The sequence below is a fragment of the Dermochelys coriacea genome, chromosome 4 (genome assembly GCF_009764565.3).
Source record: "Dermochelys coriacea isolate rDerCor1 chromosome 4, rDerCor1.pri.v4, whole genome shotgun sequence".
Lineage (NCBI taxonomy): Eukaryota > Metazoa > Chordata > Testudines > Dermochelyidae > Dermochelys > Dermochelys coriacea.
The window spans coordinates 92,170,486-92,186,719 of NC_050071.1; the positions used below are offsets into that span (position 1 = coordinate 92,170,486).

Here is a 16,234-nt window from a genome sequence, read left to right on the forward strand (position 1 = left end):
TGTAACTTTTCTTGTCTGCATAGTAAACACTAGCATTTTAATCTGTTTGAATAATCAAAGTGGTGCTTTCCATGCCTTCTTGGTTGCAAAGATTTGAACTGCTTCCTACTGAAGGTCCACAGTCTGGGCCAGCTATTGAGATGGTTGCAAGGCCAACCAGCCTCTCCTGTGTCATTGTGGAGCATAGATGTGTTTTTATTAACTTCAGCTTGAAGAAGCTGCGTTCTCCATTGGCAACTGTTACAGGAAGTGTTAGAAGTATGTGCAGAGCAACAAAAGCATTTGGAAAGAGAATGGTCATCTTATTTGTGCACATATATTCCAGAACAGCTTTTGGAGTTTATCCTGCTGAAATGTATCTTGAAAGAGCTTTCAGTTCATCACCTAAATCACTCGCATCAATCTCGTGCGTGTCATCATGTGTCAACACTGTCTCTAGTGCCTTGCATTGCTGGTATAGGTCTTCTTCAGGTATAGTGAGGAGTTTTGGAATATCATACAACATCCCAAATATACTACGGTGTTCCTTGAGCTGCATGAAATGTTCTTCAACTGACTGTATTGCACAATCTAGCACCTGGTTAAAGAATTCAACTTTGAATTGTTGTTTGGGGTCTCTTATGGGATTATCCCGTGCCTCGTAATCAAAATGTCTTCTTCTTCGATGACTCTTGTATTCTTGAATGGATGGGAAAATAGCTTCAGTGCGAAGTTCCTCTGCCAACTTCTGTGCACTCTTCAGAACCAGTAAGACTGTAGGTATGACTTTGCTTTGTCCAGTTGTTCCATTGCTCCAGATATATCAAGGTCAACATCTTGGAGTCTCTTGCTTACAACATTTATTTCAAACAGTATGTCATGCCACAACACTAAGCTATACAGAAATTTGAAGTTATGTATGTTTCTGGGGATTCCATTTCCCTCTGCCACTGTTCTCCCATGAACAGTTCCTGTCATAGCATTATCCTCCATAATGGCAACTATGGCATCATCTCTCTTCCCAATTTGGCATTTGATAGGCTTTATCGCCTCCACTCGACTTTCCCATGGTGTGGCACTCAGTGGTTTCAGTGTCAGAGAGGATGTTCCCAGATGTTGCTTCAAAATTTGCCATTGATGAGTTGATGCACAGAAAAATACATAGATGCTTTGAATTAAATTAAAAAATTCAGCAGCCTCACTAGAAGCTGATGCTGCATCACTGACCACGAAGTTCAATGATGAGAACTGCATGGGACAAAAAAAGCTTGAGGGTTTAACTCTCGGATCTGTATCTGCACTCCTCCGTTCTTTCCTCTCATGTTGGCACCATTATCATAGCCCTGACCTCTCATGTCAGCTATAGCAATTCCCGTATCTTCCAGTGTTTTAAGAAGCACATTTGTCATACCAGCTCCTGTAGTATCATCAATGTCAATAAATTCTAGAAAATGCTCTCTGACAGTCACCATTGCAGGGACATTTTCACTAGGTTCTGTTGCTGTTACAAAATGCACCATTAAAGTCATTTGTTCCGTATGGCTGATGTCCGGTGTGCAGACCAGAATAACAGAGTAATATCTTGCTGACTTCAGTTCTGCCACAATCTTCTATTTGATTTTTGTTGCCAATAACTGTATGATTTCATTGTGAATTGTTTTTCCAATGTGGTGGTGTGTGTACATTTCTTGGGTGGTGACTCTTCTTAGATGCTCCTGGAGTACAGCATCAAACTCAGCCATCAGCTCCACAATTCTAAGCAAGTTTCCATTGTTTGGCACATACAGCTGATCTGAAGTGCCACACAGTGCTAGGTTTTGGGTAGCAAGCAGTCTCACAATAGCAATGAGCCTTTTCAGAACATTTTGCCAGTAAAGAGATTCTGATGTAATCTTCTCTTGATACTGATCATCTATGGTAGCCTTTAACCTTAGTCTCATCTCAAGCTCTTTCCACCTATGGAATGCTCTTTGGGGATTTGCTGCCTTTTCATGGCATGCCAGATTTCTAGCCAGATTTTTCCAGTCCTTTGTTCCTGTAGAACCCAGTGTGGCTGGAACATTAGACTGGCAGAGTTTGCAACAAAAACAATTTGTTAGTCTCTAAGGTGCCACAAGTACTCCTTTTCTTTTAACAAAAACAATATTCAGCATTCTGGGTTTTTGAGTACATAAGCCATGGCCTCTCCACTTTGTCACCATTGGGGATTTCACGCCAGTAAGGTATTGGATGGAAACTTCTATTTTCACTGTCTTTGGGGAACATTAAGTTTTTCACTTGCTGTGGCCCATGCAGTACAAGGAAGTCCCTCAGGCTTCTGCTCAAGTGGGTTCACAGTCCTGGATCATGTAGACTTAAGGAACTAAACTCAGCAGCAGCTGTTTCTTGCGCCTCCACCACACTCTTCTCTGATCTACACTTTTCTTCAGGAATGTGCATGGTTACATCCATTTCAGATGGAAATATGGATGCTGCAGTAGCTGCCAGGTCACCTGCACTCTGACTAACTGGAAGATCAGGCATCTCCTTACCACTCACATCCTCACTGGGGCTGGAAGGCTCACCGTGAACATTTGTGTCTATGTATCTCAGGAGAGCACCTTCCTGCCTAGATAGAAAAGCTTCCTTTGCTTTCTTTCTTTTTCTGAATGCTGCCCCAAAGGGGCATTTTCTTCTTTCACTCATGACTGCTGTTCTGTGCCAGCTATAGTGGCTCTCAACACTCAATTGAAGGAGACAAATAAGCGGGCTGGTAGCAGGGCCTGAGTGAGGGAAGATATCAGCATCTTAAGGGCCTAACTGGCTCCTACTACTTCAGTTGACTGCTGTTCTCCTCAAGTGGGTTCAGGGAAGCAGCAGGAAACAGGAAGCTCCCTGAGAAGCTGGGGTTAATCAGTCCAGGCTACTAGGTGTGCTAGAGAGGTACATAAGAGGTTCCTCCTCCTCTCTCTCCCTGCAGCTCCTGCTGCTTTCTGTTATTCCCTCTTACCTTTTCTCCTGCCTGCCTGTTATGTCTCTTGTGCCCTCCTTCCTCCAGCACAGCACTCCACCATCTCGGTGCATCTAGAGCGGAGACAATACATATGCACCAGCAGCAGACACAATTTTCTACACTCTGGGTCCTAATGGTGCCCCCTCACAATCTGGCACCTGAGGCAGCCGCCTCAGTTCGCCTTATGGTAAGGCCAGCCCTGATTTGTTGGGTCTAAACCATCCAAGACTAGTGGCTATCCAGCCCCCTTTTGAAAATCTCTAGTGAAGGAGCTTAACAACCTCCCTAGGCCGTCTGTTCCATTGCCCTACTCTTCTTACAGTTAGGAAATTTTTCCTGAGATTTAATCTAAACCTGCTATGCTATAGTTTGAACCACTGCCTCTGTGGCAAAAGAGAAGAACTTTTCTCCATCGTATCTCCCTTTAACCTCCTCTTTTCCAGTCTAAAATACCCATTTCCTTCATCCTTTGCTCATAGATCTTGTATTCCATCTCTTTGTCTCTGGCCTCTGGATCCTTTCCAGTTTTGCTACATCCTTTTTATACATTGGTGACCAAAATTGAACACAATACTCCAGCTGAAGCCTAACCAGCGCTGAGTAGAGCAGTACTATCGCCTCCCATGACTTGCTTGCTATGCCTCTGCTAATGCAACCTAGAATTGCATTTATGTATTTTTTTGCAACAGCATCACATTGCTGACTCATGTTGAGGTTGTGATTCACCACAACTCCCAGATCCTTCTCAGCAGTGCTGCTGCCAAGCCAGTTTCCCCCCCATTCTGTATTTGTGCATTTGTTTTTTTTTCCCTAAGTGTAGCACATTGTTCCAAAGTGCCTGAAGCCTGACCAACAGGGAGTATTTGGGTGAGGGTGAGAGTATTCAGTGTCTTTGGGCTCTCTGTTGATACTACCATTTTTGATGGTAGATTTTGTCCACTAGGAACTAAATGCATTTAACAAAGCCACCAAATATTCATCGTACGATAATGACTTGACTATCAATCCCGGTTGGAACCAAAGTTATATTCAAAGACTCATACTTTTCAGCCTTTTGCAGAACTCTAGTAACTGTTTGTGCATGATTGACGTTTGAAATATTTCTTCTGACTCTGCTTGTTTTCTGGGTTTAATAATCTTGGATTTAGAAAGTCCGTACAATGTTGGGTCTAGAGTACCTTAGACACCTCCTCTCCCTTTGTGGCTGTCCATGATAACTGTGTTCATTTGCAACATGGTAACTAGCAGTACCCAGGTATATAGATGCTGTTAATAGCCATGATGATGTATGTTCTAAACTATAGAACCCTATGACTGGAGATCAGAGACTATGAGGGGGGGTGAAAGGGGAGGGGAAATCCAAGAACAAGCAAGTGAATCCTAGGAAAAAAAGAGTAAAGTCTGGTTTTGTTTGTTGTGTTTTGTTTAGTGTTATGCCTTCTATCTATGTTATTTGGCTTTCTATAAAGCACTTGAGAGACATATTCATATCTATCTTCTGTATATTCATATTTGCCCTGTCTGTTGATTCATCAAAAGAATGCCAATGAAATGTTTTCCTTCCTTTTGGTTTTTTCCAGCAATTTTTTTGTCCAGGATTATCACTGTTCTTCCAGATCTCCCCTCTTGTCATCTTTGTTCTTTTCATGATGCATATATTTATTCATGTGGTGTCAGATTCTCCATAGCCCTTCACCCTACGTAATCATTTGTACCATTGCACAGAAGATAGAAAACATTACCATTCTGAGTAGCATTTTACACTCATTGTGCACTCACTTTTCTCTGGTGTAAGTGACTATCCAAGGTGCAGGTAGCAAAAAATCCAGTCCTTGACGTCAGTAGAGCTTTGCTTTGACTTCATTGGCAGCAAGATTAATCTCTTGATGTTTCTGCATGTAGTTCCTGCTTTCTCTTCCTTCCCAGTCTTTTTCTCTATCACTCCTTAAACTTCTTGAGTTTTAACCTTGAATATGTCAGGCTGAGGTAACCTAGAAACTTTTTCTGCATGACTGATTCTTACATTCTGGGTTTCTTTGCTTCTTAGCTTCTTATAGACTTTTGAGATGGTTTTGGATCTGTGAAATATTCTTATTTCCTCAGCAAAACGTCCAGATCCATTCAATCACTTGAAGTGAATGTAACCATTTCTTTCTTATAATTCAGTGCAGGATGGGCTCTCCCCACACTGAAACAGTGTCTTCTCTGCTTCACAACAGCAGTGTGACAAAACCAGAGTGTCAATATGTGATAAAGTAGTGGAATATAACAATAAAGCATTCGCATCAACTGGACATACATCTAGGTGTTGTTGGTAGGGTCCCTTTGTACCTTGATATTGTGGCAGGCATCTGTTTTACACACTTAACAGGATTACAGATTGTGTGAAGGAGCAGGAGAATGGCAAACTAGTTTATATGAAACTTGAAGCATTACTGCTCCACTGAGAATTTTACACCTCAATTCATCCAATGCCCGCCAAAGTCAATGGAAAAACTAACTGACTTCAGCGGGCTTTGGCTCAGACTCTATATTGGCTGCCTGCTTGTTAAGTATTTGTGAGAAGCAAGCAGTGCAAAGTGTCAATGCACAAGCCATAGTTCATTTTGTAGTCTGCATACAAAAAATGGTGTGATGCAAGTTTTTTTATGTAAAAAATTCTGTCGTGGGAACAGTTCACTTAAACTGTCTTTAACAGACATTTTTTCCAACTTCAAATATTTATATGAACAGGAATACTGTACTATATCAAACACTTTAGTAGCCTGAAGACATGTATAAAGATCTATGTATCTGCTCTCTTAAAGGATTTGATGAGCTGTTGTGGAACTAGTTTATATGAAAAATAGCTAACCAGAATGACAGTACCAGCATTTGTTAGTTTTGAGTTTACAGTGCATGACCTTAACTTACCAAAAATGACAGAAGAGGATGTATATTTCACATAACACAATCTGGTTTATATCTTTTAGATTTTTTTATTTTAATCCTATTACTCTCTTAGCCAAGCAAGTGAATGTCACCTTTAACCATTGCTGTGAAAGAGAGAAAAATATCTGGCTTATATTTCAACCTAGAAACTACATGAGTCATATTTCAACTCATAGTGAAACACAATGAACAAAAACTAAGTTAACTTTTCTAAGTTTTGTACTCTACTGCATATTATCTGTTAATTCTAAAAGTCCAGTTCTGCTCTAAAAATGGAGTTCCTCATGCATTCTCTCTCTCAATGATTTTCATACCATTTCAAGTAAAACAAAGGGGTTTTTTTCTGCCTGCCATGTAAACTCAACCTGTGACCTGAGAGTCAAGTTGGATTCTTTCCTTCTCACACAGCATCAGTAATAAAAGCTCTGTAGTCTCAATGCCAGTGACTCCTATGCAGTCCAGTTGTGTTAAGGGAAAGGAAGAGTGTGTAAATGGAGCTCCAGAGGTACTGAAGGACCTTATGCAAAACAAGTTGCGCAGGTTCCCATTCAATGTCTTCCTCTCTTCTCCTGATGACCTTTCAAACTATTGAGAAATATCCTTCCAATCTATTTGTAAAGTTTTGGGGGTTTGGAGGGGCCACCATATCTGAACCAGGAGTTAGAACTGAAACATACTTTCCAAGTAATGGAGAGCAGTTAGAGTTAATTCTTTGCTGCAACCCATTGGCACCAAAGCTGGACATGATTGATATGGAGGAAACAGTGATATCACTGACTAGAAAAGCTGCATAGGTTGCATCATCCTAAAGTTGCCACTGCATCACGGATGACCAAGCTGAGGTTCTAGGGAAATGGGTTCCTTCCCCCCACCATCAAGAATGACTTCCAAAATCTTAAAGCAGGCCCTGGGTGTCCAGTTTATATATACCATTCCTCCCTGTTGTATCATTAGCTATTGTGGTGCAAACTGAGAAGGGGCCATACTCCTACTCTGGGAGAAGTAAGGATTTAAGGGGGTTGCTGCTCTATCATATATAAAGGCCAGGATATTGTAGAAGTCCATTTCTACCAAGAGACACTCATCTCCTCCACTAACATATCCCTCTGTTTTTATTCTGTCCTAATGGAAGAAAAGCCAGGAAGCACAGAGGACAAGGACATGAAGAATGCATGATGAACAGGTCTGTGCAAGATGTGGAGCATCTGCTTAGCTACCTTAAATTGTGTTTTGACTCTGAAATGGGGCTCTGTAAAACTGGCAACCTGAGCTGCCATTATTATGGAATTCCACTGATACAATCTACTTGTGACAATGTACTCAGCTTCCTTTTACAAGTCACAGAGCATGGACAATGAAACTGAACTGAAATATAGTCAGTTTTACTTCCTGGTTCTCTGGCACCTACACAAGGTTGCAATATTTGAGTTGAGATTTAAAGAAAAGAAAATAATGAAAAAATTAATATGGTTTGTAAAACTTTTTTTTAAAAAAGCCTGACTTTTTATCCTAAACTACTTGATACTATCCCTTAGACCTTGTCTACACTTGTGGCGGCATGTAGAGTACATGTAGTTACATGCCGCAGTGAAAGGCAGAATCACTGAAACCAGTTCAGGCTCAGTCTCTGGATTTGAATTAAGAGAGAAAGAGAGTGTCTGTCCACCCACCCAATTCTGAGTGTCTGAATCAGCAGTCCTCACTCAGGAAAAGCTCTGGCTGAAGTTGCTGGGAGCTGAGCATCATAAGGATTCACAGGTCAAACCTTTAACAGAAGCCAACTTAAGAAATATAAAGTTGATTCAGAACCTAGATAGAGATTTTAAAAATGTTGAACAATACTCCTGATGCTATTGACCTAAGACAAATTTGATATTTAGAGTGCTGCCAGCAAAAACATTTAATTCCTGTAGCCGGCTTTGTTGAGTGAGTTTCCTAGGTTGTTTGTAGCAGCAAATAAGGCAACTCGGTTCAATAAGCTAATAAATATATTGAGAATTATGTCTTATTTTGTACTAAAATGTAGAGGCAAAACAAAATAGAGAACTCGTAGAATTTGGTCACACTTTATATGTAGGGAGTATTTATAAATAGTTAATAACTGATAAACAGATGGTGAATAAATGGTTAATCAATGCCTGTAGACTCCAAGAGGTCAATAGGTTGTTTTATTAACTGTGGCATATACCATCTATAACACTTTCTGTTGATGTGCTTATAGCCTTTTGTACCACAGACTACTCATCTTTGTAAAATGCTCATAACATTTTTAATTGTCTAAACCACTTTATAAACTAAGTGTGCCCTTTATATAAAGTGTGACTTTTGGTTACCTCTCCAGCAAATATCTGAAAATACAGGCACGTCTCCCCAGTGATTTCTTTTTATCCATTCTGGTTCATGACAGTTTATTTGTGAATTCATTTTCATGTTACTTTACACACAACATAGTCAAGTGTTTATAAAGGAAGACTTTTGAATTTTTCCCTCTCTTTATTCTCACTCCTTGACTCTCTGATGCTCCCAGCTCTATTCTGTGCTTTGTGATCCCTGATACTTGTGGTATATGTACTAGCAGTACTTGAAGAACTGATAAGCAGTACAGGAAGCTTTGAAGGAGATTGAATTTATATTGATTATAAGACTTCTGGCCATTTAAGATATAGTTTCATAATCTTACAGGAAGTCTGAACTGACTTTTTTCTCTGTTGTTGGAAATACTTTCCAGTCCACAATACTGTGCTGTTTTCAGTCTTATTTAATCTTTAGGATGATTTATGATCTTTGTTGTATTCAACATGATGAGCTCAACTGATATGAGTACCCACGGGAAGGGTCTTTTAAAGAGATAGATGATTACAGTTGGTGACTTGTGACAAAAATCTGAAGCCAATTATTCTCTTGAGAACAACTTCTCTTTTAAATGACACATGTGGAACTTTTTATGAAAAGTAATAGACTAGATGAAAATGCAGTCTGAGGAATTTATCATACTAGTCACTCTAAGACATATTGGTGATGATATGAATAGATGATAGTAATGAATTTTTCATAGTTCTATAAATGCTGTTTGTTAGAATATTATGCATACATATTGAAAGTAAAACTGGAAATCCAGTGTCATTTGTTTTTTATTCTCTTGTCACCACAGACGTGCTTTATAAATATTTAGAATGAGTGGATCAACTGCTACATTAATTCTACCATGACTCATATTTCTCTGGATATTATTCTGGATATTTTGGCAGAGCCTCAAAATCCCCTATATACATTATATGTCTATGACATACCTGAGTCTGATAAGTCAAGGGTAAGATGCAAATTTGAGATGCTAAAGGTCCAATCATATATTCCTAGGGCACTCAACTTCCCTAGGCTGTGTGTACATGAGCGTTTATCTTTAAATCGCTCACTGGTGCGCTAGCACCCCAGTGCTACTTGACTGGTGGGAGCTACAGATGTTTTTACCATGGTGTTATCTAACCCTTTTCAGAGTAGGTCAAGATGTGTAGACAAGGCCTTTGCAAAGTCAGTGGCAGGTTTGGAAGCCCAGAGGTTACAGCTGGAGACCAGGCTATTGAAGTCAATGGCTAAACTTCCATTACTGAACACCTGCAAATCTCATTGACTTCAGGGGGAATGGCAGACCCAACAGATCACCTCCAAGGATTTAGCCCAGTTGCCTTAAATCAGAGCTGCAACAGGCCCTATGTTAGCAATCTGAACATTCCATCTGTTTTCATGCCCATCTACTCTAAACCTGTATTCAAGTCAGTGAGTTAGAATACAACAAGAAGCTCAAAGTAAATTGCATAGAGTCTTATTCAGCATGATGTGCAACAGATTCATAGAGTCCAAGAAAGAACCATTATGATCATCTAGTCTGACCACCTATATAACACAGGCCATACAACTTCCCCAAAATAATTCCTAGAGCATATTTTTAAGAAGACATCCAATCTTGATTTAAAAATGATCAGTGATGGAGAATCCACCATGACCCTGGGTCAATTGTTCCAGTGCTTGATTACTCATTGTTAAAAATGTATGCCTTATTTCCAGTCTGAATTTGTCTAGCTTCAGCTTCCAGGCACTGGAATGTGCTATAAATTTCTCTGCAAGATTGAAGAGCCCATTATTGAATATTTGTTCCCCATGTAGATTCTTATAGCCTGTAATCAAGTCCCTAACCTTCCCTTTGTTAAACTAACTCGATTGAGTTCTTGAGTCTATCACTATAAGGCATGTTTTCTAATCCTTTATGCATTCTCATGGCTCTTCTCTGAACTCTCTCCAATATATCAACATCCTTCTTGGGCTGTGGGCACCAGGATTGGACACAGTATTCCAATAGTCATCATCTGGTATGAAAAAATCCCAAAAACATGTGTTTGATTGGGGTTGTAGGACAGGGGGAGACAAAACTGAAATAAACAAAGTTAGGATACAGAAAAAAGAAAAAATAAGACTGCTGAACCTTTAATTACTCACCACTGCCTGGGTGACATACAGTGTAATACTTTTTGTGTTCGGCAATGGCTCCTGGGGTCCCATGTTAAAAGCCTTGCCACCACGAGAAGGGATAGTTTTCTTGCCACTGATGGAATACAGCCTTCTCTGGCCATTGCTAAGTCATCTCTGCCAGAGATGATATATCCCTGGGCAGGAAGCATGCTTCTGAAGAACTAGGTTTTTTGTATTTGGAATTGGCTAGATTCCGCCAAATGCAGTGTTTTAACTCTTGTGATTTGATCATGACTTTGCAATATTCAGTGTTCTTCTTAAAGCTCCAGCTTGTGGAATCAAGAGATTGCATGAGCATCTCAGCTTTCAGATAAAAAAAGTTTCAAGTGCTCCTGGTTGCAGAAGAAAACTTGATAATGTGAAGCGAGTGCTCACAACAGTCTCAGAAACCAGCAGGCAAATAAAACCCACAACGTATTTTTATCGGTCCTGCAAATAGCAGGTTCTGTCACATATTTTCTGAGGGAGGAAACCCCTTTGCCCTCTACAAGGCCATCCTCCCCAATAATAATTACCCAAATGAACTATCCACTTTGAGGGACACACACACACACACACACACAGGGCAAGCATGTTATGCAAGCGCGCAAACCTCAGCCACCTGCTCCATAGCCCATTTAAGTCAATGGGAATCTTTCCAGTGGCTTCAGTGAATTTTGGACCAGGCCCTACAACAGGGGATTTAATCACAAGTGAAGGTGGAAGTGGGGCGGTTGCTAGACTCACTTGCTAAAAATCACATCACTGAATTGACCCTGCTAATCAGCCAGGGATAGGGTAGCCACCTGGAGAACATGTTCAATCTGGAGATGGCATAAGACACCAGATTAAGTTATTTTCTTGTTCTTTTAAATTTCTCTAGGCCTCACAGCTTTGGGTTTGAAAAAGCTTTGGCCTTGCATCAGGTGTATATTGATTAGGAGGCTTTAGAGGTAATAAGCAGTTTTTGCCTGAGGTATATCCCTATTCTAATGGACAGTCCCTTAAACCAAGACAGTTTTGGGGGTTTGCTTTAGTTTTAAAAGAAACATTACGCCCCTGGATAGTCACACAAAACAAACTGCCATTGAAATCAATGGGAGTTAAATGTGAGGGCAAACGGACTCAGAGCAGCTGCGTCCTTCAGAGCAGCATTTAGGAGAGTGAGTCATTGCACCTGCAGGGAGGGAAGGGTGAGTCAAACCAATTTTCCATAGTCCTGACCACAGACAGAAGAAAAGGGGAAGAGATGGCCCTTGGGCAGGGGCAAAGACAAGGAAGGAGGACTGCATTCCTTTTTTGTGCCTCCCCTAATGACAGGCATTTACAAAATTAGAAAGAGCATACAGTCATCAGCTGCCACTTTCTGGCTACTTCAGTTTAAAGGGACCAACCTTCTGCCAGTCACTTAAAAAGATTATAGCTTACTGGATGTTAAACTAAAGGGTTTTAGTTCCTATGGGGCCAGACACCCTGGAGGCAGTGCAAAGTCGTAGAGCCTGCATGTAGATACTGCCCTTGCCTCCTGCAGGAGGTCTGCCAGTGCACCTTACTTCCGACCTGCAATATCTTAACTATGCCAGCCCTGAGTGCATGAAGTGGAGAATGAGATCTGTGACATACTGCATAGTGGAATAATAGACAGCTATCCACTAGGGCAAGACCACTGCAATATTTGGGAATGGCAGTCTCAAATATTTGGCTTATAAACAAGTATACACGGTAGCATCTTTCATCCAGCTCTACTTAAGGTAGATGGAAATTCAAAGAGAACAGAAGATACAGACTTGGGCCAATCAAGCATTTCATTGGATTGCATTCTTTAAAATCCAATGTTATTATTAAGCCTACTTAAACAGATTCTCTGCTTCTCACTTGAGACCAATTGTTCTGAAGAAGGGCAAATCATCCGAATCCATGTATTTTAGGTAACTTTCATCTCACATCACATCAGTTTGAATAATGTATTAAAATATTGTGAATTCATAAATTGTGAGTATTTTAGCATTTGTGTGACATGTTGAAATAAAAGAGTAACTAAATGGAGAACTGGATGGCTTTAGGGGTTGCTAAGAGGATATATAGCTTGTCAGCTGCTCAGATCCAGCCCAGGTTGCTAATGAAAACAATAGCAATGTCAGTCTTTACCATCTGACAGCTGTTTGGCTTTGTGGGAAGTGAGTCAGTGACTACTCAGATATTTTTAGAGCACCCACTATAGTTTCTAGATAGTAGTATCTGTATCCAAGCCTAATTTCTCATGGACAGGTGTCCATGTCATGGAATTCACTAATGGAACCCAACAATCTCTGCTAGTACCATGGAAGAAATAAGTTTAATATGGTGACTGAACTGCCCTCACTCCTAGAGCGAGTCCCTGCAAGCCAGGGTTGGGACACCTCAGGAGCGGAAGGCAGTGTCATGAACCATGTTGTACCAGTCCCACAGGTACTTCTAGAACATTCTTCAGGGCTGCTATTTCAAAACCTTTCACAGCCCTGCATTCACTCAAATATATTTCAGGAAAACGTTGAGCCCTTATAGCTCCATAAAATTATGAATTAGCATGTGCTCTGAACTCCCATCTTCCCAATTAGGCTCCTCTTTTGTTTTCTCCTGTAAATCATTATCAGCCTTTAGGATCTACATCTTAGTAGCAAGGCAGCAAGTTATTCATTTGTTATTCCTGGGGTCTGACTCAAAGAGCCTCATGAGCATATGGTAGCGTCTATGTGCAGAGATGATACTGTGTTCAATGCTTGTGATTTATTGTATCACAGATGTCTGCCTGCAGCTGTCACTCATACAACCCCCCTGCAATCTAATGCTCAAGGGTATAGGAGGAATAATGTGGGCTCTTTCATGATTCCACCTGCTGAACATTTCCCCCTCTCTGTTTTTGTGCAAGTGGTCTTAGTAGCTGTAGCACAGGAAGAAAGGCATCTTCAGACTCAGTCACAATTTCTTGGAACCTGCCACTATGTCCAACACAAATTGTTACAACATTAATCAATACCCCACTGCAGTTAGAGAGACAGCTTGAACTAGCTTTCTCACAATACAAATATGTACTATGTACTGTATTTTTTATTCTAAACATAGTTCATGTTATGAAGTTTTCTCCTCAGACATTCTCCAGCCCTTGGCTAGAGTGAGTAGGAAACATAACAATTCAATGCATAATAACTTAGCACAGTAACTTTGCTGTGGTGTTGAAAGTCATGGAAATACAATCAAAAAAGTGCTCTTTGTATTGTGCGCCTCACTGCTGATTGCAGCCAGAGGCAATGGCTGTAAGGCCACTCTGGGACCCAGTTGTGCCTGGCCCAGACATGGCTGCACAGAGGTCAGCAATGGTCTTCTCTTTCCTTTGCGGGGCCCAAATAATAGCCAGGCACAATTGCATTCTCTCTAGTCAGGAGAGCACAGGAACAGCTGCTCTCTCCATACTCTAGGGCAGGGAAAAAGAGAGAGAAACACTTCCCCCAAGGGATAGAGGCAGAGAAGACATAGCTCCACCCTCCCTCTGCACTGGTACCTGAAGCAGGAGTGGAGGAATCATAGAGCAAAAGTAGTCTACACTCCATAAAAGGGTGCAGGATTGGGTATGCTCCTTTTACATGACAGGAAGCTCTAGGAGGCATTCTAGCTACCTGATACAGAATGTTCTGTGCTTATACGCTCTAGCTCAAGCAAAAGTTATGGATTTACAATAGGAACCACTGGGTGAAAGTCTATGGCTTTTGTTATGTAGGATGTCAGACTAAAAAATGATGGTTCCTTGGGGCCTTAAAAAAAAAAAGTCCCCTGGTGCTCAGACTATATACTAGCCCACACACAAGCCTGTGCTTTCAGGCACAAATAGGTTCTTGGAGAGTAAACAATCATCTGAGATGGGGAATAGAAAGACAATTGGAGAAGCAGAGCTATGGCTCAGAAGCACTTACGGAAGAGAGAAGAGTGAATATTTAAATTTAATTCACTACTTTTCTTCCAGGCTATAACCCTAGTACTTGCACTGATGGTCACTTAAAGAGTCCGTCATCTCATCATGCATACTAGCTCCAAGTGAGAAATGTGCACAGCAGAGCATCAGAATATTGTATGCTGGTAAATTCTCATATCTGTTTTGGTTTAACTGAAACTGGTTGAAATATGGTGATGAAATCCAACTGCTGTCCCACTCACCCAGCTGATCAGCCTAGAAATAATGGCCGATGGCTCTCCAAGTCCTTCTAAGCATATGTTGAAAGAAATGTGCATGACTAGTGTGTAGAACAAACAATATTTGCTCCATATGTAAGTAGCTGCAAAAGCCGATATTTACACAATTTACAGATCTAAGCCAAGAATGTGTGTGGGGTGGGTTTTGTTTTGAAGAGCACAACTTTTAATAGGAATTAATTCAGAGAAGGCCTATGGCCTATGTTATACAGGATGTCAAACTAGACGATCACAATGGTCCCTACTGGTCTTGGAATCTGAAGTGTCACCATTTTTACAGTGAAAACAAACTAACCTAAAATGGAAATTCATTGTGTGTGTAAAATAGTGAGAATAAAAAATAGTCATGCTTTTTTGCAAAGTAACAAGAAGGTAGTTATAAATATATACTACAAACACACACACACACCCCATATATTTGCTAGTGGTGACAGTTTTTCTGCAGAGCTGTTACCAGTATGCGTTTACTGAAAGATATATAGACCTGGAGATTTCATTCATCTTGTGGAAAATAAACTGAACCTAGGAATAATACCCTAAGTGACCCTCAAGTATGTCCACACTGCAATTAAACTCCTAGGACTGGCCCATGTCAGCTGACTCAGGCTTGCGAGGCTGTAAAAATTGCAGAGTAGACATGGGAACTCAGGCTTAGTCTGGGCTCTGGGACCCCATGAGGGTGGGGGGGCAAGGGGGAGTTTACACACTAACAAAACCACACACCTTCCACAATTGAACAGCCCGAGTCAGCTGCCATGGGCTAGCCCTGGGAGTTTAATTGCAGTATAAACATACTTCTATAGTGCTCAAGTATCTGAGCAGGGTACAGCATGCTATTGCTAACAGCCAGCAGTTCCGCAGTCAAGCTATGGTGCAACCAAATAGAATAATAGAAAATTTGGGTTGTAAGAGACCTCAGGAGGTCATCTAGTCCAACACCCTGCTCAAAGCAGGACCAACCCCAACTAAGTCATCCCAGCCAGGCCTTAAAAACCTCCAAGGATGGAGATTCCACCACCTCTCTAGGTAACCCATTCCAGTGCTTCACCCATCCTCCTAGTGAAATAGTTTTTCCCTAATATCCAACCTAGATCTCCCCCCTGCCACTTGAGACCATTGCTCCCTGTTCGGTCATCTCTTACTACTGACAACAGCCTAGCTCCATCCTCTTTGGAACCCCACCCTTCAGGTAGTTGAAGGCTGCTATCAAATTCTCCTCTTACTCTTCTCTTCTGCAAACTAAATAAGCCCAGTTCCCTCTGCCTCTCTTCAAGTCATGTGCCCCAGCCCCCTAATCATTTTTGTTGCCCTCTGCTGGACTCTCTCCAATTTGTCCACATCCTTTCTGTAGTGGGGGGGCCCAAAACTGGACGCAGTACTCTAGATGTGTCCTCACCAGTGCCGAATAGAGGGGAATAGTCAGTTCCCTCGACCTGCTGGCAGTGCTCCTACTAATGCAGCCCAATATGCTGTTAACCTTCTTGGCAAGAAGGGAACACTGTTGACTCATATCCAGTTTCTCATCCACTGTAATCCCCAGGTCCTTTTCTGCAAGAACCGCCGCTTAGCCAGTCAGTCCCCAGCCTGTAGCAGTGCATGGTATTC

General features: G+C 41.2%; 1 long non-coding RNA gene across 2 annotated transcripts in view; it reads right to left on the bottom strand.

Annotated features, from left to right (window-relative positions):
• Positions 1 to 16,234, bottom strand: part of LOC122460030 — a 57,676-nt gene that overhangs the window by 37,204 nt on the left and 4,238 nt on the right. Inside the window, exon 3 of one of the 2 annotated variants that reach the window (XR_006281071.1) lies at positions 5,887 to 6,006. The exons of the other annotated variant lie outside the window; for it this stretch is intronic. This is a non-coding gene — a long non-coding RNA (uncharacterized LOC122460030). Of the gene's footprint in view, positions 1 to 5,886; positions 6,007 to 16,234 lie in introns of those variants that run through there. 2 annotated transcript variants of the gene reach the window in all.